This window comes from Alligator mississippiensis, chromosome 2, assembly GCF_030867095.1.
Source record: "Alligator mississippiensis isolate rAllMis1 chromosome 2, rAllMis1, whole genome shotgun sequence".
NCBI classification, from domain to species: domain Eukaryota; kingdom Metazoa; phylum Chordata; order Crocodylia; family Alligatoridae; genus Alligator; species Alligator mississippiensis.
Genome location: NC_081825.1, coordinates 93,184,605 through 93,211,198, shown reverse-complemented (window position 1 = coordinate 93,211,198; position 26,594 = coordinate 93,184,605). Strand labels below are relative to the sequence as shown.

General features: G+C 41.8%; 1 long non-coding RNA gene across 1 annotated transcript in view; it reads left to right on the top strand.

The window, feature by feature from the left end:
* The first annotated feature begins 18,521 nt into the window (after positions 1-18,521).
* The window catches only part of LOC109280812 (uncharacterized), a 56,443-nt gene continuing 48,370 nt past the window's right edge, over positions 18,522-26,594 (top strand). Inside the window, exons 1-2 of the long non-coding RNA XR_009459811.1 lie at positions 18,522-21,692; positions 25,021-25,287. This is a non-coding gene — a long non-coding RNA (uncharacterized LOC109280812). The remainder of the gene's footprint in view (positions 21,693-25,020; positions 25,288-26,594) is intronic.

The window sequence follows — 26,594 nt, the reverse complement described above, 5'->3', positions numbered from 1 at the left end:
TGCTGATATTTATTAGGTCTTGGAGTAGCCTTTAATACAGTTGGCCCTGAAACCCTGTTAAATGCTTACATGACCTGGTGGGCATTTAAAGGACCACTCTAAATTGGTTCCACACTCTCTTATCTAGGAGGTCCTAAAGAATGGGGTTGGCTGAGACTTCATTGCTCCCTACAGACCTTTCCTGTGGGGTCCCCTTGGACTCTAACTTGTTGCTCCCCTGTAAGGTGTGTATACGAGGCTGCTGGTCAAGATAGTGTGGAGATTTGGAGTGAGGTGCCATCAGTATGCTGATGACACCCATTTCCCCCCCCCCCCCGCATCTGATCTGAGCCCCAATATTTCAGGCTTTTCCAAATGCCTAGTCACAACTGGGGACTGGATATAGGTGAATGCTAAAATATATTGAAGCTAAACCTAGTCAAGACAGAGGTGATGGTGGTGGGCAGGTCCTTTGACTTAGAAAGGATCGGGGAACGTTGCATGGATGAGATTCAACCTCTCAATGTCACCCAGGTTCACAGGTACTCCTGGATGCTCTGCTGCACTTGGATCTTTTGGTGGCAGCATTGGTTAGGAGTGAAAGCACAAATGCCATTTGATGAGAAAGAAGGCTGTGTCCCTTGCTTTCAAACTTGGATCTCACCACCACCATCTATGCTTTCATAACCTTAAGGCTAGACTACTGCAACGTGCTCTGTGCAAGCCTGCCTGCCTTCACTAACAATCTTGAAGCTGCAGTTTGTGCAGAATGTGGCAGCCTGCCTTTTGATGGGTGTGATTTTTCCAGGAGCATATAACTTCAGTGCTGCAGAGCCTACATATGCTTTCCGGACATGATTCAAGGTGCTGATTTTGGCCTAAAGGCCCTAAATGGTCTGGGCCTTATATACCTGTGGATCTGCCTTTTCCTTTATTCTGTATTGTGATCCCAATATCAGCTGGGAGCAAACTCCTGCAAGTGCCATCAGTGCACCCCTTGCCCCCACCCGCACCTCCCCCAACTTGAGGCCTGCCAGAGCCTGGACATCTTCCAAGACAGGGTTTTTCAACCTTTTTTGACCCCTGGCAACCGGTCAAGAAGCATGGAGCCCCCTGACCAGTCGATGAGCCATGTGGGGGGGAGGGTGTCTCGGTGGCTGATGGGTGTGTGGGGGGGAGGGGGGTCCTCCATGAATAGCAGCAAAACCAGAAGTACCAGCGGTAAAACTGGAGGTGCCCCCCGTTTCTCAGCACCACCGCTGTGTACCCCCTGGGGCCTTCCCAAGTAACCCCAGGGGCATGCATACCCCTGGTTGACAATCCCTGTTCTAAGACCCCCATTTGGGCAGCCAGTTAGCAAGCCAGGCTAGGCTATGATACTGTTAAAGAAGCTTTGGGTTCATATTTGTCTCCATTTGGTTTTATGCTCTTCCATTTGCTTTTTATATTGTTTTTCTCTCTCACTACGAGCACCCTAAGACTTTGTTGGAAAGGGCATGTGTGTGTGTGTGTGTGTGTGTGTGTGTGTGGTCAGGGACTTGGAAAACCACATATATATGGCTGGATATAAATCTAAATAATAACACTAATAAATCTAATAAATTAATGCTCCCTCTTTTGGGTATAGACAGATGTCACAATTTAGTTAGATAAAAAGATATTGCTATGGGCTGATAGGATGTAAACATTATATTTGCAGGATTCTGTAGTGATAAAAGTGTAAAAATACCCCCAAAACCAGTCTGACTTTCTTTCCCTCCCTTTTTAAAGTGGCTAAAATGTATATTGGTCCATTGCCTCTTTCTGTTGCTCTATAAATCTTTCATTGATTCATTCATAATCACAATTATGAATCTTCACTACTTTCTGCACAGTGGATCAGTTCCAGAAAGAGTAAAGAAGGCCTAGCCTGGTAGGTAGAATGCTTTCTTAGGTGATGGGAGATATGGATTTGTATCACTTCAGGCAGACATAGGACCTGAATTTACAGGCCTGTGTAAGTGCTCTGACCATTAAATGGGCATAGCTCCTCCAGATGTAAGGAGTGACCTAGAAACTACTAAGCAAAGCCTAAGCAAAAGTGAATGTTATGTGACGAATGCCCATCTGCAATGATAAGGAGGAGACAGTCTTAGATAAAGGAGGCTTGAAAACAAAAGCAGAATCAGAGTACTGGGTCAAAGAGCTCATTAAAATACTAAAAATCACGCCCCTAGGTGGGGAAAAAGTATGCTAATGAAACATACATGTATGTTAATGAGATACATAGCTAAGACACAGGTATAGAGACATGCTCAGTAAAGAACTCCTTGCGTCACTCCTTTATAGCCAATTAGCAAACTAGGATGCTTATGAAGGTCCAAAACCCCTGTATAAAAGATGCTTAGAATTAGAAATCTGTGTGCTTGTTATGTGAAATTATTCCGCTTGCACCTTTTATTGTTAGCAATAAATCTTCTTTATACTTTCACCCCTGGTATCTTTATTGGCCTTTGCATACCGGGCACGATCCCAGATTTGAGCTGGGGCTCAACACAGATAGGTCTTTTTTTATTTTTAAGTGTAACTTTAGATTGGTTTTACAAAGAAGGGACATGGACACCTACATCCAGGAGAGTGTTCCAGACTATAGATGGACCAATGCGTCTCCTTGCAGCTCTTGAATCTGGTGCAGCATTTAACCTTTTCCTATTAGCTAGGTCTATGTCACTGCCTGATGAGCCTACTGACTGGAGTGTGCAAGTTCTTTTGGATCCCATTCTCAGATGCCTAACCCTCTCCATGCATTGTACAGGGTGTCTAATTCAGGGGTTTGTATTCCACACCTAACACTGATATGCTGCGAGTCCTTAAATGCAGGATCACAGTTAAGTATATACCTAATAGCTTTGCTGAATCAAAGTCTGAATACGGAAGAGATTACATGCTTAAAGGGGCCTAGGCTCTTTGCTTATGAGCCTCTGTTCTGCAATGTTAAGTTAGTTTCTAGGCATTGTAAAAATAGGAAAAATCTTATTTACATAATATTTTTTGATGTCCAAGTCCTAAATTCTAAAAGGCTATAAGAAACCTATGGTTAGGAAGGAAATTCAGCAAACAGAGGAGAACCATAGATATTTAAATTCTGCTCTAGTAATTAGATATTGGATGACATGGCTACTACTGATTATTGACTTTCCTATTCTTCATCCACTCTAAGTGCTCTAAGGATAACACAAAATGTCAGTGCCATGCCTGAAGGTAATTGGAAAATCTAATTTATCTTATGATCTTTCTGAGAAGCTAAAACAATAAATTAGAGAGTATATTTCCTTATGTGGACTATAGCTGGTTGCTCAGTGGCTGTCAATGTTGGTAACATTTTAAACTGATCAATGCAAACAGTAAATGATAAAGGTTGTTAAGTATTTTTTTCCATAGAGTAATCAAAACTCTGGTATATAGCAACTTTGAAAACTAATGGATAAATTGTAACAGCTTTTGTGCTCTACAGATGTGATGGATCTTATCCAGCCTTTCTTAGTTGATTAAAAGAAAAACTAAAAAGAAACAACAAAAACTACCCTGGAAGAAAAACGCTTCTCATATATTTAGTATAAAAATGAAATGGACACCTGAATGAATATGCCTGGAATCCCAATTCAGAGCAACAAATAATATACTTCACTTACACATCATACATTATATTTTGAAGAATCTGGGATGATTTTGAGTATTATATACAAACATTTAATAAATTACTGAAATTCTGCCAGTTCTGGGAAAGAATTAATACTGTGGTCAGAAACAATATGCATGTAATCCCTACTTCTCCTTATTTATAAATTTATAAATACAACAATTTTAATTTTGCAATGAGAGCTTCTTTTATATTACGCTCTGGAATGTGACCCAGATAACAGAGCATGCATTATTACAATGGGTCAATGTTTTTCTATTAATTTCTCCTTTCTGTTCTACTCACATTCTTTGAATGTTTTAAATTTCCACATATGATCTTTAGAAAGAAAGCCCAAAGTATTTCAAGTGCTGTTATTATTATGCATCTTGTCTGAGATGATAGAGAGCATGCAGAATATACTAAGGTGGTGGGATTGTGCCTTTCTAGTTGTACATGTAGTCAATTGTTTTTTTCTTTAAATCCCAAAACATTCAAATAATCAAATGTTCAAAAAAGTCACACACTAGTTTAATGATTTAATCAAATGTCCATTTTTTAAATTGATCTTCAAAATGTATTTTTAATCAAAATGTTAATTTTGAATGATCTCATTCTTTGAAAATGGAAATTTTCAGTCATCAAAAATCCCACCACACCAAACAGAAGTGTCAGTGACAGGAAAAACCTTGCCATCAAAGATAAAACCAAACTGTTAAATAAAAAAGTATAAAATTACAGGAAATTAAATTTTTAACCAAAATTCTGTTCTTAAATAATTTTTTCACTTAAAAAAAAAAAAGAATTAGCTCTGTCTTGTATAATGTTATACTTAGAGGTTATTCTATGCAATACATAATAAGACTTAAATTTCACTTTCTGGAATTCATCAAACAGTTACAAACTCCTCTGTGACCGTTTTAGGCTGGACATAAGGAAGAACTTTACTGTCCGAGTCCCCAAGGTCTGGAAAGGCTGCCACTGGAGGTGGTTCAAGCACCTACCTTGAACACCTTCAAGAGAAATTTGGATGTCTATCTTGCTGGGATCCTATGACCCCTGCTGACTTCCTGCCCTTTGGGCAGGGGGCTGGACTCGATGATCTTCCAAGATCCCTTCCAGCCCTAATGTCTATGAATCTATGAATCTAGGGTAAAGAGGTAGTTAGATGTACTTCTACATCTCCAGTGCATATAAACAAAGAAAGATTCAGCTTATCAAGTTTAAAAAAATCCTCCACAATCTGGGAAATATAAAGTGTTCTTTATGCATTGTGCTGAAACTTAATTGAGCCTTTAACTCGCAGACATTTTCCAAAGTACCAGCCAATTAAGGATCTGATTTGTGAGCCTGGGCCCCTTTTCCAGTAAGAGGAAAGGATCCAAATGGGGATCTACATACAGTGCAGTTTGCCGGATTTTGCTCTGTGCAATTGCCAAAAGCTAAAATGCTCCATGTGTGTTGTTCAGGCTTGTGGCAATCAAAACCTTTGCATTCAGCAAATAGATTGGTAAATTCCTTATAGATGCATCTTCTCTTTCTTAAATACTAAGATGTTGGCTGCTTTTCATTATGGAGGAGATTTCTTTTCCTTCTTTTGACTGAGGTGACACAGAGCATTCAGGAGCTGGGACTATGGCTTTCTAGTTGTACATGTAGCCAATTTTTTTTAACCACAAAAAGTTTTCAAATATCACACAGTTGCATTTTTAACTAGTTTCCTGAATAAATTTTTTGGGATCTGACAATTTTTTCCCATCAATCTAGTTGTTTTTCATTTTTTATCAAGACTGTACCCTACATAATCTGTCTGATGTTTTAATTGCTTTAAGACATTTTACCAGATAAGGAGCCAAAAATGGTGCTTTCTGAACAGTTAAATCCTCACTCATTCTTGTAAATGTTAAACCAGCTTTATATTGTGTACCCAATCTTTCTTTACCGACAACAGCTTATGAAAGTGCAGCCATTCAGGACCCATTTCTTTCTATCTAGGTGTGACCCATTATCTCTGTTGAGCTGAGCACCCACATGGGAAGCTGCAAGCTTGCTGCCTAGCATGTGGTAGGAAGTATTCATTCAGTACTTTGGAAAATTGGAACAGTAGGTCCTGATCCAAAGACCGTTGAATGGGGGTCATTGATTTCACTGGCCTTTGGATGAGGCTGTAAGAAAGCCACCATTTCTTACCATCTTTCAAATGTACCACCCACTCTGTTTTAAAAGAATATGTTGAACCTTTCTTAAAACTTCTTTGACCCCTGCATTTGTCCTAATGATGAATACATGGAATTAGGCAAAATAAGGCTAGTCTACTACAAACAGAAATTTTATCCAAGACTCAAAGTAATCCTTTTGAAGTTAGAAACACAAAGTTATATTTCTCCATGTTAAAACATAGCAACTATGTATTTTTAATCCGTAATCACAGTTGTTTTAGTTTTACTTTTGGAAAGCAAGGGTCTGTTTATTGATGAATCCACAGTGGAATGTAAAGAATTAAAAAAAAAAAAAAAGAATCTGAGAATTCACAGTATGTGAGATATGCCAGAAAATAAAGTAATTTATTTAACATTTGGCTGGCAATTCAGTCTGTAGAAGACAACTAAAGTGATAAAAGAATTCTAACATCACAGAATGTTTTTTTAACAGACCTCTGGAAGAGCGTCAAGGTTGAAACAAAAAGCATTATACTCTCCCATAACATTCACATATTTGGAACAGAGAAATCCTTTAGATCTTTTTTCCAACAGAGGATTGTGCTTATTTTCATTTTCTCCCTGGTTTTTAATCTCATCATATTTACAGATCTGCAGTTTATGCATGCTTTGTCCTGCTTTGGGTCTTAACTTTATCACAGAGGTATATAAAGAAAGACTCTGCCCCTATCTCTTTGCTGTCAAATCTCAAAATATAGACTGTACAAGTGCTATAATTACTTGAAAGGCTACTTTATATTCTAGGATTTGCTTTTTTCTTTCTCTGCCTTTTGAGAGCCATTTATTATAACCTCTGAAGAAGTGAGAAGGTTATTCTTATTTCCTCAAGATGAAAGGCATTCACTCTTAGAACGATATTACTCATGACCACAAATTCCTGAAGTGTCCAGCACTAATAGGCCAATGAAATGCCATTGGGGTTTATGAAAACACATTGTTGGGCATGGGATATAGGGTCACAGTTTCAAGGGGACTTTTGCAGTAATATTTTCTGTCATATATGCTATTTCCAAATTACAGCTTTTTTCAATAAATAATATCTAGCAGTTACCACTATATGCATGAACTATGTTCTTATAATTCACATCTTGCTCCTTGCAGGAAGTTGAGAGAGAAATAAAATAGTTATTTAGAAGTTGCTTAGTGTAACCAAAATAAATACATTGTGGATATGGTATATAGAGCCTCTACTGGCAATGAGGGAGTAAATGGGAGTCTGTGGGTCTCACTGACCTTACTGCACAGTATTTGTGAATTGTGGAGTAGGAAGTTAGCAAGAATAGGCCTGGCCATTTTGGGTGGCTGACCAGAAAGAAAGGCTAGGGTTAGCTGCTTCTTTATGTGAAGCCTGAGGCATTTTATCAGTTAAATGGGGAAAAGACCTTGTAAGAATGGTGGGGATACACTGAAATTTAGGATGAGTGCTTATACTGCCTGAAAAAGGGCCATGACACCGTTGAGATCTAAACCCAATTCATGGTCTGCTGCTGCTGCAGCTGAATCTTCAACTTAGCTCATGCCATACATTGGCTGGATCTCTGGCTTAGTCTAATATTAAGAATCACATTAAGGAAAAAAGTTGCCTAAACCACTTTCATTCATTGTTCACCTTATTTGACTTTGGAGGGTGTGCCAGTTATCCATGGGTTTTACTCATTTGCACGCCAGTATTAAGAGGCAATCTTAATGATTTTTAGATCTGCTGTGCAAAATGTGGGAAGAAAGGGTGCACCAAGTTTCTAATGTCCTTAACCTTGCAAGAGACTTGAAACACTAGCCATACATGCAAGGGAGGCTCTCCCAAAGACTTATTGTGTCAGTTCAACACAGAAGTGGATTGCTTCCAAGTCTTCAGTTATCAAGATTTTTGGTCTTCTTGGAGGAACCCTTATGAATTTATTCTCCAGGTAGCACCGGTGAATTATAAAATGAGGTGACTTGAAGGATGACTAGACAAGTTTACCATATCTATCTTTGAAAGCCATGGAAGGTCCCAGAGAGCTTATTTATAGTTTCTTAACAGGCAATTAGTACCTGGGCTACCAGGGTTAGGACAATCTTGCACTGGAATAGAAGGTCTAAGCTTAATGACAAATAACTGCCTCCTTCACTCTGTTTTCAACCCTTCTGTGGCATTCTACCTTCTAGCATATTCAAACCAAACTGGGACAATGAGGTAGAAACATATCAGTCCCTTTTCAGGAAGATGTTTGATTCAGGGTCTCCAAGCATTCTGGGCCTTGGTGCTGTTAAGAGTCACTTAGTAACTGGACGGTTTCCAAGTGTGCTGGTACCTGAATTGGAATCAATTAGTTCTTTACTGAAAAGGCAGCTCCCTTTCAAAATGTGATGATTACCTCATCATTAGCTTTGAGCTAATGAGTTCCCAGTCAACTAGATCAAGCCCACTGCATGGGTGTGACAAAAGCAAATTGGCAGAATTCTCTCACTGTAGAGTCTCAGGAAACAAGCAGCATATGTCTCTCCATATGGCCTATATCAGTTCCAAAGTATGCCATCTGAACTCCACAGGATCTTGTGACTTTCCAGTTGAAAGTCTTCCAGGAAAACAATTGTTAACGCAACACTTCTTTATCTTAGTACAGGCTGGCTCATAAGAAAGACAATGGCAGCTTTTCAAAATGATAACCTATAAAATTAACTAAAAACGCAAAGGCAGATCTCCAAATATAGTGTAACATAATCCTTGCATCACACAATGAGCACTCATCCTCCCCTGCCAAGATGAGTTTGCAGAAGTGGGCAGGCTTTCAGCAGGTGGATTTTAAGTTTTGGGTCTTTGTCTGAGGATTTTGTTCCGTGTCACTGGATGGTGTCCCCAGGGATGGCCGTGATACCCCTAGGGCTCCTTGACCATGCCAGTCCTGCCCAACAGGCATCCTCTTTCTCTCCTGCCACATCTTGCTCGTAATTTTTGTAGATTGGGAGTCTCCCCTTGAGTTTGTCTGGACACAGTCTGGCTGGACCCCACTGAACCACGTGGGTTCTTGGATGCCTTTTTGGATCCTGCTCAAAATGGATGCCTCACGGGACACCCTCAGCCTTATGGGATAGATGCATGGCTCCAAAACCCCTTTACCATGCCCCAAGCCTTGCAGTTGGTATTGACATTGTCACTTCTGGGCTTTGCGATAGCTCGGCCCCTTGTCCTCACTGGGCTGTCTAGAGCTCTATCTCTGCGCCCCACACTGGCACTCACCCCCTTTCGCTGCACCCTTCTCTGGTGCTGGGATCCCCCCACTGTAGTGGGTCCCCGATGAGGCCCCCTCCTTCCCCAATAGCCTCAGTCCAATCCACTGGTCAAACAGCAACTAAAATCTGAGCTCTTGGCCTATAACATAATATAAGCGGTTCAGGGTGTGCTCTGTCCCTTTAAAACATCAAACTTTTCCCAGCACTAAGTGCCTTATAAGCCAGGGTCTCTGGTGAGCTCCTGGAGCCCCTTAATCCTTCGTGGGGCAGAACAAGCAGCCAAGCCTCTCTGGTGAACTCCTTGGCTGCTGACAGAGAACCCAATCTCTATTTCTAGCCCTGGGGTTTATATGTGCCCAGGGCCCTGCCTCTTCTGGTCAGCTGACCAGGTACAGGTGCAGGCTAATTTACTCATTAGCCTCTTGCCATAGTAACCTGCAGTGGTGGGCTTCTGTCTAGCTCTTAGGGCCCTCTCTCTAGGCAGTTTCTGGAGCAGGTACCTTAGTGCCCTGTGACGTTCTGTTACATATTATTTTTCAAAGTATTGTTCTATGTCTTCATTGAAAGCCACCTTGAGCCTCTTTTGGGAAGGGTGGCATTTAAACTGAACAAACAAACAAAGAAACAAGCAAACAGAAAGTTTATGTGGACAGTGTACACCAGGCTGAAGAGACTTGATCCTAATTTTTTAATTTAAATGTATAAACATAGAACTATGCCCCCCTTTCTCTCAGAAAAAACCTGTGGAATTAGCAGGAACTTTTGCCACCCTTTGCCCTCAAATCTTTTGTATGCTGCAGAATCATAGTAAAAGAGAGTTAGAAGGAATCTCAGAAAGTCATCTAATACCCTGCTTAAGACAGTCAACCCTGTGTAAACTATCCCAGAAAAATATTTTCCTAACCTGATTTTAAAAAACATCCAGGTGAAGGAGATTACCTTGAGAGACAATGGAATCTTTTCCTGTGTTTAATTGTATGTGTAGTTAAAACCAAACCAAACCAAAACAAAAAACTCTTTCTAACATCGAATCCAAGTCTCTCATTGCAGCTTAATCCTATTATTTCTTGTACTGCTCTCTTTGGACACTAAGAACAATTGATCACCATTCTCTTTATAACAACCATTTTTGGATTTAAAGGCTGTTATCCAGGCCCATATCAGTCTTCACATCTCATCTGTAAAATGTATAATCCCAATTCTTGCAGCTTTTCCTTATGTTATGCACTTTTTTCCTAGTGCTTGTTTATCTTGGTTTATGTTGTAAGCTCTCTTGCGTGGGGCCTGTCCATTATTCTGAATTTGTTCCAATATCTTGCACAAGGCTTCAAATCCTGGCTGGGACCTCACAACATTACAAGTAATAAATAAAACTAAACAATAAATACTTGCATTATTTCCTCACGCTGTAGAGATAGTAGAGATGGCATGATAGGCATAGGGTTTTTAATTATGTATAGTTTATGGAAGTGATTTGAACCACGTTACTTTAAATACTTTAATTTTTTTATAGATACGTGTGTTGGTTGCTAGTCTTTCTCTCTCTGTCCCTCTCTCTCCATTTTTAAAGCCTGTGTTGAAGGATCTTCCAATTCCAGGTTGCCAGAAGTTCTCACTTTTAATATTGTTTATAAATAAATGTGCTTGTACTTGTTGCGTGGCATAAGCTTAATGCTTATATATCTATTATAGCTATCATTTTTGTAGCAGTTTCCGACAGAATTACTTCAGAACAAAATTCATGTATGAGTCCTTCATTCCTATCTCCTTCCCTTCCCTTCCCCCTCTCCCCATTTTCCTATATCTAGCTTAGGGGAATGGCAAATGCTCAGTTAAGTTCTTAACCATGTATTAATCCTCCAAAACATGCTTCCATAGCTGTGCAAGTTATGGGATCTAATCTAAATTTCCCTTCTTGTAGTTAAAACCTGTTATTTCTTGTTCTGTTTTCTTCGGGTACTAAGAACAATTGATAGCCATCCTGCAGGAATAAGAAACAGCCAGTGGGTGGCCTTATAAGCCTTCATAATTAAAAAGACTGATCTTTAGAAAGTACAGTGCCCTGTTGCTAGGAGACAGATGTATGCTGTGTATGTGTTTCAGTGTCTTTATAGTAGGTTACTCCTGATTTGTGTGGTTTGGGGTTCTACTATTTCGAGCATTTTGTAAAACTGAAGTGACCTTTAGCGTGGAGCTAAATCGTACATGTTTTATTGGAGACAAGCAGAACATCTGAGTTATGTGTCATAGACCCCATATTGCTCATTAACACGGGCTTGTATTTCATACTTACCATTGCTGTGAAATATATTGCTATGATGTACACCAGACAAACGAGGTTTTATATGAAATATTATTCTTCTGCAGCAGAATTGGTGGATTCAATCCAAATGAGCTGACAGATGTTTGTCTTCTGTCTACCTAAAATGGATAGAACTTAAAGTATTCTGACAAGGCATTTAGCATAACACTTAGGAGGGAGGGGAAGCTGTCAAAGAAAATTTGCTTAGGGCACCAAAAAGCCTATGGGTTTAAATGCCAGGGTCAAGGTGAAGACCATAGTTGTCAGACTAAAAGGATTAAAGCATAGAACACCATGGATTTTTGCAGATGTGTTAACCTTTGTACTTCTTAAACTCAAGATGTTTGTTTGGCCCTTGGCAGAATTTTTATATTTTACAAAAAGTTGTATGAAAGAAAAGAAATGTCAAGTGTATCAATTTTTTGGCAATGACCTGCGAATCATTTCTTTTTGTCATTCTCAAAGTAACATGAAGGTTATACATTACCATACTTGGGAAAGGAGGACAATGCATTCAGGTTTTACATGTAGAGGGGAAAAAAGTTGAATATGCAGATTAAAAGTAGAATTTAAAATTTACCTCTTGTACACTAAGGTGGGATGAATTTTAAGAATGTTGACAGAGCTTTGAAAATATTTCCAAGTGCATAAATAATTTTCCCATTTTTGCCATCGTTCAAAAGTGTTGTAGGTGCTCTTTACAAAAAGAGGGAAGGTGAACCCACACACTGGATAAATTATGATCTACATCATTCTAAACCAGGGTGCCGTGGCATACTATGAAATCCTTTAAAGGGTGTTGCAGGATGCTGTTAGGTGTGTAGCACTGTTAGGTGTGCAAACACCTTCATGTGATGCACAAGATAAACCTAGATATTTAAATTAAAATCTATTATGTTAAAAAAAAAGAATTCAGAAACCTGTTGTGGTCTTTCTGTTTTCCTTGCAACAGAAAAATCCCTCTATTTTTTTCAGTGGTAAAAAATGAGTGGAAGAGAAGTGGTGGCATTTCCTGAAGGGTGCCTTGAGTCTGACAATGAATGCCGTGAGAATAAAAAAGGTTGAGAACCAATGATCTACATTTATAGAATAAATATGAGAACAATTAGTAAACAGAAATATGGATAGGATCATAAAGAAGTAGGGATGAAAGGGACCTTAGGATGTCATCTCATCCAACTCCCTACTCAAAGCAGGATCATCAGTTTCTAAACTATTCAAGGCAATAAATAGTTTGTCTAACATGGTGTTAAAAACTTAAGAGTGCCGAAGATTCAACAACCTCCCTAGATAATCTGTTCCAATGCTTAACCACCTGCAGAATAAGAAATGTCTTCCTAATATCCAACCTCAATTCTCTTGTTACAATTTTAAGACCATTATTTCTTCTCCTCTCCCCTACATCCAAAGAGAATTTTCTGTTACCACCATTTTTATAACCACTCTTCATGCATTGTAAGAGTATCGTTAAATTCCCCCTCAGCCTTCTTTTTTTCAGAGGAAATAACCCTCAATACAATTAATTGATAATCTTGGCATGCATATAAGAGCACTCGGGGAGTGTACATACTGGAGAACGTGGCCCTTTTAAGCAAAGTATGTCCAACTCGCATATGAGTATGAGCAGGTGCTACTCCACTAAACCTGATTAAGCAGGTGGAACCTGAATCTAAAACAGGAGAAGCAGCAGGATTGTTAGAGGTTTGCAGGTACTCCCCAGGACCTTGTAAGCATTGACAAGAGGTCCCTGGAAGAGGCAGGCAGGGGATTTGGTGGGAACTTGGAGTTTTTGTAAGAGGTCCACAGATATAACCTGCTTTCTTAGTGAGAGCTTGGGCTGGAGGAAGATGATTTCCCTCTATTGAAGCACTGCTGGGAAGGTCTAGAGTGGCTGGCTGATGCAAGAAACTGAAGTTGCACTTTGAGGTGTCAGGGAATACTAAAAGTGGGACATCTATATTGATGTACTGTATTTAGTAGTTTAAGGATACCAACTCAGATCTGTAAAAGGACTGAAAAAGAATGTAGTCTAAGCACACAAACTGCAGCACCTTTCTCCCACCCATCCCCTACAGTCAGTGCTTTCTTCCCATGCCCCCAAGCCCTTGAGGGGCTTTGGATCCGTAAAATTCCTTAGGTGGCTGTGTTATAAACTGCCATCTTGTCAAGTCTATGAAGCTTGGTGGTTATCTCATGCCCAAGCCTCTTTGGGATCCACAAGCCAAGTGTTTCTCAGTCTTCTAAGGTAGGTGTACTCAGAATATCCCTAACACACTAGCAGCATACAGTGCAGTGCAAAACACCAGTCACAGCCCATTTCATCATAGGGCACAAGCAAGAAAGCAGTAAATTCTGTAGCCTACTAGACAGTGTATTTACTTAGGAGGAAGAAGGTCCTGGGCTCCAGATCCTGCTGTCAGGATTATTTTGTGTGTGTGTGTGTGTGTGTGTGTGTTATCTAATGACTGCCTAAGGTAAAACACATAGGCTGTCTTGGGAGCAGGAGTTGAAAACCCAGGGCTGCTTTTCAGTTAAGTGCCCTAACCACCAGTCATATTCCCTATTTTTGGCCTCAGAGGTATTGAATTCTTTTCTGCACAATCCCATAACTCAGCAATTAGGACACTCTCTTAAGAGGCAGGAGATGTAGGTGAAATACAGATGTAGCTGAGGAGGGCACTGAACTCAATCTTCCCTTCCTGAGTGACTACACTTACCTCTAGGCTAGTAATATAATATGGTAGGTAATGGCAGGACTGACCCTATGGGGGGGGTGTGCAAATCAGGGCAACAGCCCCGGGCCCTGCGCTTTGGGAGGCCCTGCGGTCAATGCCATATAGGCAGCCACCATGAATCACCACTACCAAGCGCTGCCAGTTCCAGCTGCTCACCACCCCCCCAACCCCAACTCTGCCAGTTCTGGCCACTTGCCCTGGGCCTCGCACCCGCTAGAAACAACTCTGGCCAATGGCATTCCATTCCATCCTGCCCCCCACACTTTAAGGAGAAGAGCAAACTAGTCATTTTTACTGAAAAGTTAACTTGGATACTCAAGCTCAGCAGGATTTCAGGTTGCAAAGCCCAGTCTTGTAGAGGTGCCTAGCTTGTAGCTGAAGGAAGACACTTAACAGAACATTTTGGATACTTTTTTCACTTCCCCACCTCTTCTGCTGTTTTTAAAAGCATTTCTTATTGGATACTTTAGGCTTTTCTATGGTTAGTGTTTTAGTTGTTGTGAGTCCCGCTTCCAGGCACCTAACTTCCTGTCTTCCCTGTAGTTCATTTTACAGGCTGTGGTTTTGCTCCTGGGTCAGGTGCCTAACTCCCTCTGTGGGATGAAGCATGGGGAGGAGAAGGCATGTCAGTGAGCAATGAGGTACACTTCCCCAGGGGATTTGTATAGAGGGCTGTGGCACAAGAGTGGCAGTTTTCAGGATTGCTCCATGCACAGGGACCTGCATGGAAGAGGAAATGGGAAGAGCCAAAGAAAGGGATGTCAAAGATGGTGTCAGAGATGGACTGGAAGAAGAAGGTTGAATGAAGAAGAAGAAAATTGAATGGGTAGCTGGATAATAGGTGGGTTCCTCAAATCAAAGACAAGGCATTTGAATGTTGTATGTAATATAAGCAAAAGGATTTCAAGATGAGGGGGGAGGCAGTGAGTAGTGTAAAATCCCTTTCTCACTCTACTATTATACTGTTCTATATTTTATTTTTCTATAATGTTCTCAGCAGCAGCTAATAAGGGTAGCTGCCAGACTTAGGTTAGGGCTTTCAAATATGACTTTGAACATCAATCCTTATGTTTTCCTTAAGCTTTTAAAAATCCAAATAAATGTGTTTACAACATTGGCATCTTCATTTTGCGTATCTAAAAGGTATTCTATTTTTATTTTCACCTCTCTGAGCCTAGAAAAATGTCAAGTCTTCAAAACTTCAGCTGTAACAGAGACTAAATTTTATCCTTTCAGAAAGGTGACTAGATCACAAGAATCTGAGGGCATGAAGCTTCTTTGCTATTTCAGGTATACAAATGCTGATTGTATCATTCTTTTACTCTCTGCCTGTCATGTTCTGGTAAACAGGCAGGATACTGAACATTATGTCTGGGATAGGGTAGACATGAAAAATGCAGATACAAAGTCATAAATCCCTTTCAGCACTAGATTGAAACATTACTACAGTATTTAAATAACAAAGAAAAGGATGTACTTGTGTTGCCCCTGCATTTTAACACATAGCTGACAATTTGGGAATATCATAATTGGGTCTCTGGGTCTCCCTTTCTCCTTGAAGGAAGTGATCCACATTATCCCTGTTTCTAGATAAAGATATCTTCTTATTCTGCAATAACCCAGCCTTGTATGTCTGTGTGTGTGTTCCTTGGAGGGGTGAGGGGAAGGAAGGGAGGGAGAGAGAGAAACAGTGAAGTTCTGTTTCCATTAATTCCCCAAAGAGCATTCCTGCATCCATTCATAGGTAACTCCTAAGGGGAGTTTTGTTTCTGTGCATCTATGCATGGGTACGTACAATGAGAGACAATTTTGCCTTTCCACTGAAAATTCCCTGGGCATGTGATGTCTCTTAGTGCACTAATTGCTGTATGACTGTGCTCTACACAGTCTTGCTACACAAGATTAGAGCAAATTACCTCACAGTAAGTGTGGTAAAAATATAGCATAATCTATACATCCTGCTTTTTGTAATTGTTTCTGCACTCAGCAGACATCCTGCTTTTGTAATCACTTCCACACTTAACACGTAGGCTACTAATTGATTGCGAGTTGCACTAAATTTTGAAGACAGGACAAAGAATGGTTGCAATAAATAACTCCTTATGAGAGATAAGCAGAAGATGGACAGGGAAAAATGTTGATGTAAAGAAATTACACCCTGACCGAAGGATGACCGAGAGGGGCTTAGGGACTGCCCCAGGGAGGGGATCTAAGATGTAAATAAGACATGTATGTAAACCATCATAGAACATGTAACTGCTAGATATACGATGCAAGACATAATGCTTAGGCTGCCAATAATCAGGCGACACGTAGAAATCTATTGTTTATGTTAGCTATAAAAAGAAACCTCCAGACACTGTTCAAAGTCGACTCTGATTTGAGCGACTCAGCTCCCTTGTCAACTTGTTTGCAAACAATAAACTTGACGTGGACCCAGCCTGAGTGTGTGTGACTCTCTCTCCTAGAGGTAAAATTGGACAAGCCTCCAGGGGCACGAAACTAGCAGTTTGTGCAACATAAGTGTCACTGACTACACATGCAGATGCTTACTGCACAGTAATAGGCTCTAATCGTGAGTAAATTTGCTACCTGTAAATACAAGTAGCAAATTTACTCCCAATTACTTACTGTGGTGTATGGCATTTGTAGATGGCCATCTGGGAGCAAACTTGCTCCTGGTCAGCTAAGCAGCAGGGAGCAGGAGATTGCTCCCTGTCCCTGGGATCTGCATGCTGCTGGGGCACCAGAGCCTGGGTGGGGACTGTACCTCAGGAGCAGGGAGCTTTCAGCCCCTGCTCCCTAATCACAATCACAGAGCAGGGCTCAGGGAGCTTGTTCCAAGCCACAGCTCTGTGATTGTGGAGTGGGGACTGGAAACAGGCTTGGAGCAACAGTCACAGAGCTGGGCAAGAAACAGGCTGCAGCTGGGAGCATGATCATAGAGTGTGGGCTGGGACCTGTACCAGTCAGGGGCATGTCCCAGCCCTGTGCTCCAGTTGGGTGACTGAGGCATCAGGATTGGAAAGAGATGCGGAGGAGGGCAGGTCCCAGCCCTTTCTCTGATCCGCTGTGTAGCTAGCAGCGGTAGGGAATCCCCACCCAGCTGGGGTCTCACTATTTGCTGCCTCACTGGTGGATCAGGGCAGGGGGCTGGGATGTGCCCCTCTCCTGCAACTATTTCCAAATCCCCTCTGCCCGACTGGGGAGCCTGGGTCAGGAGCTCCCTGCTGCCAAGGCAGCGGACACTATCCCCACCAGGGCTCTAGTGGCAGAGCCCACCCTGGCAGCAGGCAGCGCCCTGGAAGCAGAGAACAATCTCCAAGCTCTCACCAGGAGACAGCTGTTTCCTGGCCCTGTGCTCCATTCCAGTCCCTGGGCTAGCACCCATGGGGAGCCTCGAGCTCCCCATGCCTTCTGCAGGGAGCTGGTGCACAGCCAGAGGGGGTGGGAACAAACTGCTGCAAGGAGCAGCAGATCTGCTCCTGTAACCCTGCACATGTTAGATGTCTGTCTGGGATGGGTTTGCTTTAGAGTAAACCTACTCCACAGCATTTGCACGTGTTGACATGCCTACTGTATAGCAAGATCTGCTTGTGTTTAGAGGTGTGGTGTCTGTGATAATATAAACGTGAAATAGAACTGGGAAAAGAAAAGTAACTTCATTTTGTGTGGAAAAGGAAATGGAGAGTCTCCAGCAGGGCACTTGTCCTGTGGCAATAAACTTCACGGGAACCACAGATTGTAGGAGCCTAGTTGGCTAAGGAGCCAAGTAAACAATTTAGGAAGAGACCATGCAGGGTTTTATCAGAAGGATGATGGAGGATCATCATCAAAGTTGGGGAGATAAGGAATAGCGTGTCCCAAGATTCTGTGCTAGAACTTATTCTGTTTAACATATAAATTATTTGGAAACTTAGGGGAGGGTGGGGGGATAGTTTCAGGGTGCTACCCCCCCCCTTAAAAAAATGTCTGTGGAGAACTGCAGAAGGATCTCTCAGTAGAACTGTGTGAATGACAAATTGGTAAATGTATATATGTAGTTCAATGTTGATAAATGCATGTGCACATTCAGAGTGATGGACTTTACATTGGCTGTTACTACACAAATAAGGGTCATGGAATTGTGGATGTTTCTCTGAAAACAGCGGCTCAGCATTCAGGAGCAGTCAAAAAGGCAAATAACATATTAGGTATTATTGAGAAGGGAATTGAAAATAAAACAGAAAATGTCAAGCCAGTGTATAAATGCATGGTATTGCCCACACTTTGAATACTATGTGCAGTTTTTTATCTTTCTGGAGGTGGAAGGGGCAGAGAAAGGCAACTGTGATTGTCAGAAGCATAGATAGATTCAAGGAGAGATTGAGTAGGCTCAGACTCTTCAGATTGGTGGTGGGGGGAGGGAGTATGATAGAGGTCTATAAAATAATAAATGCTGTAGATAGAGAATATAGGGATTTATTATTTGGAGACAGGTTTAAGACAAACAGAACAAAGTTCTTTTTTCCAGTGTATAATTAACTTGTGGAACTTATTGGCAAGGCATGCAGGATAGGTCCATCAGCGGGTGTTGAATGTAGTGAGAAGGCTGTAGTTTCCAAATTAGAATTTCCTAGACCTCTAAATGTTCAAGGTTGTAAAGGAAGGTGGTTTGGTCTGGATAGGTCATACCTAAATATTTTTCCCTTTATGGTCTACTATGTACCACTCAGAGAGACAGAATGCTGGGATAGATGGGCCTGTGATCTAACAATCATGGCACCTCTTGTGTTTTCAATTAGTCTCCACAGATAATTCATTTTTGCTTATCAGAATTTCTCTAGCCAGTTCCAAAAATAACACTAATACATTTGCAAATTGAAACTGAGGCTGTTAGGGCTGTGTTAAGTGTCCCTTTTTATTTTCTCTAAAAAAATGTGAGTTTTAGTGAAACAGAAGATGTAAGCCCTCTATTGATCATCTGAACTAGATGGAATGAGGGGGAGTGCAGGAGGGGGAGGCAGCATCTTTGCCAAAATCCACCTGCAACGTACACCAGAGGTAGCCAATCTGCAGCACACATGCCACATCTGCCTCTTGTATACAGCAGACTGGAGCAGAGACAGGCAGAGGCAGGTAGGGCAGGAAGCAGAAATTAGAGCAGAAGATCAGACAGGAAGGAGAAAGCACAGCAGCAGATCAGCCAGGGAGCACAGGATGTAGAAAGCAGAACCTCAGAGTGGGCAGTGGAAGAGCCTTGGGGTGGGACTCGGGGATGGTGCTGGGCTACTTCATGGCACATCTCCCAAAAAGTTTGGTTCCCACTGGTGTAGGGTATTCTAGATATGTGTAGATGATTAACTTAATGGCAGACCTCAGTGTTTACTTTCCAAGAAAGAAAAGATGTGTGCCTAAATTTAAGTGGTTTGTATATATGCTACTGGATCTGATTTCCATTTTCAATCAGTATGTTGAGAAGTACTATGTAGAAGTTTGACCTGGAGAAACCAGTTAGATTACAGAGTAGTCTTTCTGCTGTTTTCAATGTTACCATCTTTGCTGATTTAACCAGTATGGATGCAAATGATTGTGATTTTTCATAAGACTGTGTGGCATGGAGAGTTTTCCACTTGGGATATAATGAAGACATCACTCATATACTCTGTGTATATCGTTTAATGGCCGTTCAATAGGAACAAATTGTGATCGTTGGATTGAATCCATCCCACATAAAAAAAAAAAAATCTTACGTATGACTGGCTTAGGCTTAAAATGTTTTGGTGAATTTAGAGCATCTGGAAGTGAATTCATAGTATCAGTAAAACTAGAGCCAGTTGTTGTTGAAATATGTAGCTATGTAAAACTGTGGGAACTTTTAAGATCTCCCTTTACATTATTTGGGAAATAATTACAACAATCCCCTTTCCAATTTCTCTTTTAACAAAGGAAAAGCAGAGAGGTGGGAATCATCAGAATTTAGCATTTAATTCCCATAGTCACACTGAGATTTTCAAAGCAGTGATGTGACACACACATTCTTTTTGCAAATAACAGGTCTTTTGAGAATTAGAGACATTGAGACTAAGCTACCTTACTTAAAAAAATTAGAATTTACCATAATTGTCTTCATTCCAGTAACCCTTATGAATCCAAGAATATTATATAAGTGCAAAACAATCCTCTTAAACACCCATGGAAATAATATCCAATTTTGAATACTCTTATCACAAAACACAAGATTCACATGAGTACCACAGGCAAGTTAGTACAATTAGACAAATTGCTCTCCAGATGGTACAAAAATCTTATTTTAAGTAATCAGTTGAAATGATATGGTAAAAAACACAACCCCCCTACAACTTATATATTATGTTGAAAAATGGATCTAAATGCTTACTGTTCACTTGTAGATGCTTTCACCTTATGAAACGATTCTGTTACAATATGTAAAGACATTATGGGTGTGTCCACACATGCAGGCACATGCATTTGCAGTAGCTCAAGTAGGAGCAGCACAAATTTGTGCCAGGGATTTTTGCCTCAGCACACATGCTTGGACATGCACTTTGATGTGGGGCAAGTTGTGCCACTTGGGGCAAAGAAAACCCCTGCCCAACTCCTCCTGGATCTACATTCAGGGGGAGCTAGAGCCTGGGGCCAGCGCCTGTGCTGGCCCCAGCAGTATAAAAACCTGTCCTGGCAAGCAGCTTAGGGCTACTTGCCCTCAGAAACTTCTGGGGGAGGAGCCTCTGGGAGGAAGTTGGCCATGCCCCTCCTGTCCCAGGCTGCTCTTGCTGCTAGTGGTTGCTGCAAGCTTGGTCTCAGGAGCTTCTGGGGAGAAGGTGGCCAGGCTCCTTCCTGCCTCTTGCTACTGCTAGCTGCTGGCTTGTTCTCAGAGCTTCTGGGGGTAAACTGGCTACACCCCTTCCTGCCTTGGGCTGCTGCTGTTGGTGCCCCCCCACGTGCTCTGATGCACACCACTGTCCCCCCCCTGGGGAGGGGCCTACCACACTGCACTGCACCACCCCAGCACTGCACTCCAGCAACACACCACAGTTTCTGTATTCCTGTTCCAGCCTGTTGCTGAGTCTGCTGCCAAGCCATGGCTGGGGGACAGCCTGTGGAAGGAGCCTGCACTGCCTGTGGGCCCCTCCCACATTATCACTGCTAGAACCTAAAGGTGCCTTTCCCACCTCAGCTGCCTTGGCCTTTACCACCTTCACCTCCACTTTCACCTGAAGCACAACCTGAGTGGCTGAACTGGATGGCTAATACCACTACTGCTGCTATTGCTGCTACTGTCTCTTCTGCTGCTGCCTCTTCTCAGGAGAGAGGGAGATTCCCTGCTGCACCACCTAGTGCCACTCAACACCACACCTGCACTGGATTATTCCTTAATTGACTCATTGCTTCTGCCCCCGCACAGCTGCCTCACTGCATCTGATTCTGCTTTGTTTTCCTGCCTATTGCTTTGCTGCTGAGTGCCTGGCTGGAGGCCTGAGGGACTCCTGGACTGATCTTCAACAAAAAAAGCCCCTCCACCACTCCAGCTATCTTTTACATCTGCCTCAGCAGCCTTCCCTGTTTGTTTTTGCCCTTGTGTGGTAAGTCCTGTGGTCCACTCCACTTGCCCTGGTGTTTGGTGTGTCGCTGAGTAAGCCAGCTCAAGTATCCCCAGCCCTTGTGTATGTGTTCCCTCCCCCACCCCCATTTCCCTCACAACCCCAGCCTGCTCCTATTAGGTTCACCAGTCCCACTGTATATTTTGGTTTTCTTTATTGTTTTGCCTTCCCTCATGTTTTGGGGCTGCTGGAGAGCCCTGAGCAGGAGCCCATGAAGGAGGCCCCTCACTCCACTGGCCAGGCCTATCCCCCGAGACCATGAGTGCTGAGGCTGACCCAATGGAAGATCCATCAGTGGAGCCCTCCCCCTCCAACGATCTAGGGGAGATTGGAGTCCTGGGGCTTCCCAGAGTTCTAAGGGGAGAAATCCCCTCTCCCAGGACCCTGAGACAAGCCCTGATGTAACCCTGGTGCCTGACAGGTCTCTTCCTTCCCTCTCCCACTCAAACCCCACTACTATCCAACCAAATGATTCCACACCAGATGGGGTTGGGGTGGGATCCCTGGACTAACAGTCTGATCTTGTCAGGGACCCCATGCAGACTTCCCAGGGTTCCAGCTCTGCCCTGCCATCTTGTGAGGGAACCCCACCCCCACCCTTACCCCTGCCCCCATCTCAAGGGGCTGCAGAGCTCTCCCAGTCCCAGCCAGAGTCTGAGGTTTTAGCAGACCATGGGGTTTAGACTGTACCTAAGGAGCCCATTGAACCCCAGGAGCAGGAGAAGCATGCCTGAGAACCAGCAGGCATCTCAGTCCCAGTGGTTCCCAGGGGTGAGCTACTTGCATATATATATCTTCTTTTTCTTCTTCTATGACTGACTTCTGTGTTGTGTGTATTAAGATCAATCTGAATCTGTATCTAATGTCTGTGTAGTCTGTAGTCTTATTGTAACTGATTAATAACAATAACTAAATATAATCTAATCTGATTTCTTCTTGTATGACTCTGACTTCTGTGTTACGTTAATCTGAATCTCTGACTACTTCTTCTGTGTTGTGTTTACTGTTCTGTGTTGTGTACCTAAAATAATATAAATATTTCTTCTTCTTCTTTTACTTCTTTGACTTTGACAACTTCTTGCACTTCGATTTCGACTTCTTCTTTTTTGACTTCTGTGCTATAGATGTTAATCTCAATTTGAATCTATGACTTCTCTATCTCTCTGACTACTTTAGTCTGTATGTAAGTAACTATAACTAATAATACTAATAACTCTATACAATCTCTTCTTCTGTGAATGTCTGACTTCTTCTCTGTGTGTGTGTGTGTGCAATGTGTGTGCTTCCCTGCAGTGATGGATCACACTGCCAGGGAAAACACAGCTTTCTTTTTAAAAAGTTTTGGACAAAAAATCCAAGAACAAATAAAATTGAAAAAAAATGGATTGGATAGGGATAAGTAAAGTAGAGGGATTCTAGATAGTAAGCTAAGCTATATCCTATCCTATCCAATCCTTTCTAAGAACAAAAAGTAGTAGGTGACTGACTAAGAAGACAAGCCAGTCCAGGACCTTTCAGGCGCTGTTGCTCATTCAGGCAGAAACAGCTCACAAAAGGCACAGAAAGTCTGCATATAGAGGCGTATATGCTGTTTTTTATGTCCTTCCCACAGGGACTGTGATTGGAAGGGGACTCAGGGAGAGATCACAGTCACTGGCCAGCTAGAGATGTCAGTCCTTTCCCCTGCTGCTCCCCCTCCCTCTTCTCAGTTTTTGTTTCCCTGAAACAATATCTTCAAATCTTTTTTCTGAATTGATTTGGAGGCTTTGAATCCATTCAGAAAGTTTTAAGCTTCTCCCAGTTCGATTTTGGATTCGGAGATTTGGCTTCCAAATCAGGCCAAATCTTCTCCGAATTGAATTGCAAACTGAAGCTTCACACAGCCCTAATGCCTTACTCTGCTTTTGTTTTATTCAAATCAGTGAGAATCCACATGCTAGGCAGTACTCCTTCAATGAGTGATGTGTATGTGCTACAGTCCCTGAATCTTGTAAAATCATGACACCAATTTGATAACTTGGAGGCTTTCAGTTTAAAAATCCACTTCCCCCACCCCTCAACTCAATGCTACTTTATATCTTTTACCCTTTTTTGTTCATGGAATTACCATGACTCTACAAAAGACAGGCAGTATACTTCCTAATGCTGTCACTAGCATGAATTTCCATAATAAGATAAAACATTTAACCTTAGTCAATGACCTATTAATACATTCTAATGTATTCTGTTTATTTTTGACCTGATCAATGATCACCTTTTCTAAGAAGGTGCTTGCTTTGAATTTTCATTAATATCTCTTCAGTACGAGTGTCAAAGATAGTAACAAATGCTGAGATCAGTGAATTTATATTGCATTCATTATTTGATACCAGCAGTCAGTTGAAATATTGATATGGGTGTTGTGATTCATCTGTGCTGTTCATTACTGGCATCATTACTCTATGGTGTCCATTTTCCTGAGGGTTTAAATTCTACAATACAAACATCTTCTAGTCTTAAACACAACATATCACAAAAGAGCTCAGTCCAAGGATGAATTTGTGAAATACTAAAAGAATCAGTATAACATTGCATTTGTTTAAGGAAAGGCTATTTAAGAAGCATTATCCAGTTTTTTTACAGAGAGGAAGTGAAGAAGGCTCAGATATCCAATTGAAATTGCAGGGAGATTATTGCATGGGTATTATAAATTTACCCATGCTAAAATATGACCTAGGGATTAGTGTCAAAAGACCAGGTTTTTCTTAAGGTCTTAAAGAGAATTGGACCTTAGTTCTGTCTCATCTAAAAGATAACTCTTCCAAAATCCTCTTAAGGCACCAGTGAACATTCAAGAATAATTTGAGTAAAGGGAGATGATCAAGAGCTGAATTATGGCTTTGCTGCAAGGGACAAATAAGGGGCAATACAGTGCATGCTGCCATGGAGAAGCCTGTGAAAGAAAAAGTGATTCAGTCACAGTTTATCTTCTGGTTCTCCAGCTGCTATCTGCATCAGATATATACCTGTTGTCATGCGTGTTTACTGGTGTGGCAGGGCACTGAGAGAAAGAGGGGAGAAATTTGCCTGCTTCTCATTTTTTCTCCCCATGTGCACAACAGGAACTTCGAGTAACTTGATTCTTATCCAGTGCTGCTCTACATGAGGTGGGTAGTTGTTCTGAGTGTTGTTGTGCAGTTGGTTCCCTTTATAGCACTTCCTTCACTATCCCTATACATTGAGGGACCAATTGTTTCTGGCCTTTCATCAGAATACAGGCTGAAGAAGGAGGGAACAAGGAAACTTCTCTCTTCTTTGTACTTCTGCATAGGTACCAGCTGCAGTAATGGAAGGGGAATGATTCCATATTTCTATGGAGCAACTTACACTACACCAGGCCCATTTACACGAGACCAACCAGCTAGGTGAAGTGCTTGTATCAAAGATGGAACAGCTGCTGCAGTTTACTCTGTTCTGAAGAAAATTTGGGTTTTTGAAAATGTCTCCTGGAGGTTCCAATGCAAAAATTGCCTAGCTGAACTGCCTGATCCAACACCCACAAATGTACTGCAAGAAACTGCACAGAACTTCCTCAGAGGTAAATCTAACATAGCTCTTATAATGTCTTGCACTCCAAATAGGCTCCCTGTGGTTGGGAGCTCTGTCGGTTGATGGGCAACTACACATGCAAATTAAAGTTCAATTGCAACCAACTATAAAGTTTGTACACACTTTCAAGTTCTAACTTTATATAGTTGGTTGTGGAGCTTTTTTACTGGGTGATACCTACTTTTTATGTGTAGCTGGTCTTAAGGTAATTGGGCAGTTAACCAGGTAATTGCACAGAACTTGTAACATGTAAGGGTGCTGGGGTGAGGGTGGGGGGGGAGGGGAGTTATACGATAATGCACATTACACTAAATGTCTCTTACTAAATGTGATGTTGGGTAAAACACTTAAATCAGAGTTTTCATCAGTGGATGATAACGTTTGTTTGCTTATTTCTGGATACCTTGATTTGAGATCCTGACGTGATTTGCAGAAATGGTGAGCACCTTGGAAAAATCCATGAGAAAATCAATAATTCTGTACTTAGAGCAGGGTTTGATTACTGTGTGGTAAATAAGGTACAGGACTACTTTGAACAAGGAGGATAAAATGAGATGAGGAACTGCTAGTTCTGTGAAGCTCATCTATCCTGTGCACTGAGATGGGGGCTCTGAGGTAAAAAAAACCAAAACAATAGGTGATCACATGATTAAAGGAGGACAAATGACAGTTACATGAGCAACCTTGTTTCTAATATTTCATAACTGTGAGGAAGGTATCTTCTGATTAAATACGGGTTTTAGAAAATGCTAACTCGGAAAAATTAAAATGCTTTGCAGGAATTTTCAGTTTGGATGCACTTTCATCAATGCACCAGCAGATTTCCATTGGAAACTAGCCTGGTTTCATGCCGCATTGCTTAAACTGCTTGAGAGCCTCACCTTCCTGGGTGCATGGCAGTGTGCCACCCTACTTTGTAGGAATGTGGACTTCAGAGTCTGATGCTGCAAGACAGGCCTGCCATGGAGCCAGAGACCACAAGTAGTTTTTATATGCAATAATAGAAATAAACAAAAGTGGTAGAAAGAAAGAAAAAACCACAGTAGCCAGGCAGTGCAGCCCCTTACTCAGCAATGTATCTGGGGGGGTGAGTGGGATGAGCAGTATGATGCTCCTTCCCAAAGAAGTCCTTGCCACAGCTGGAACAGCCCTGAACCTAATAGCATATCTGGGGTAGCAGGGAGTGAACGGGGCACCCCAAGGGTGGCTTCTAGGCAACCCACACCACCGGACTGCTGCTGCTTGAGCTGATGGTGCTTTAGTGGCAGCAGTATTTGCCACCTTTCATGTGCATAA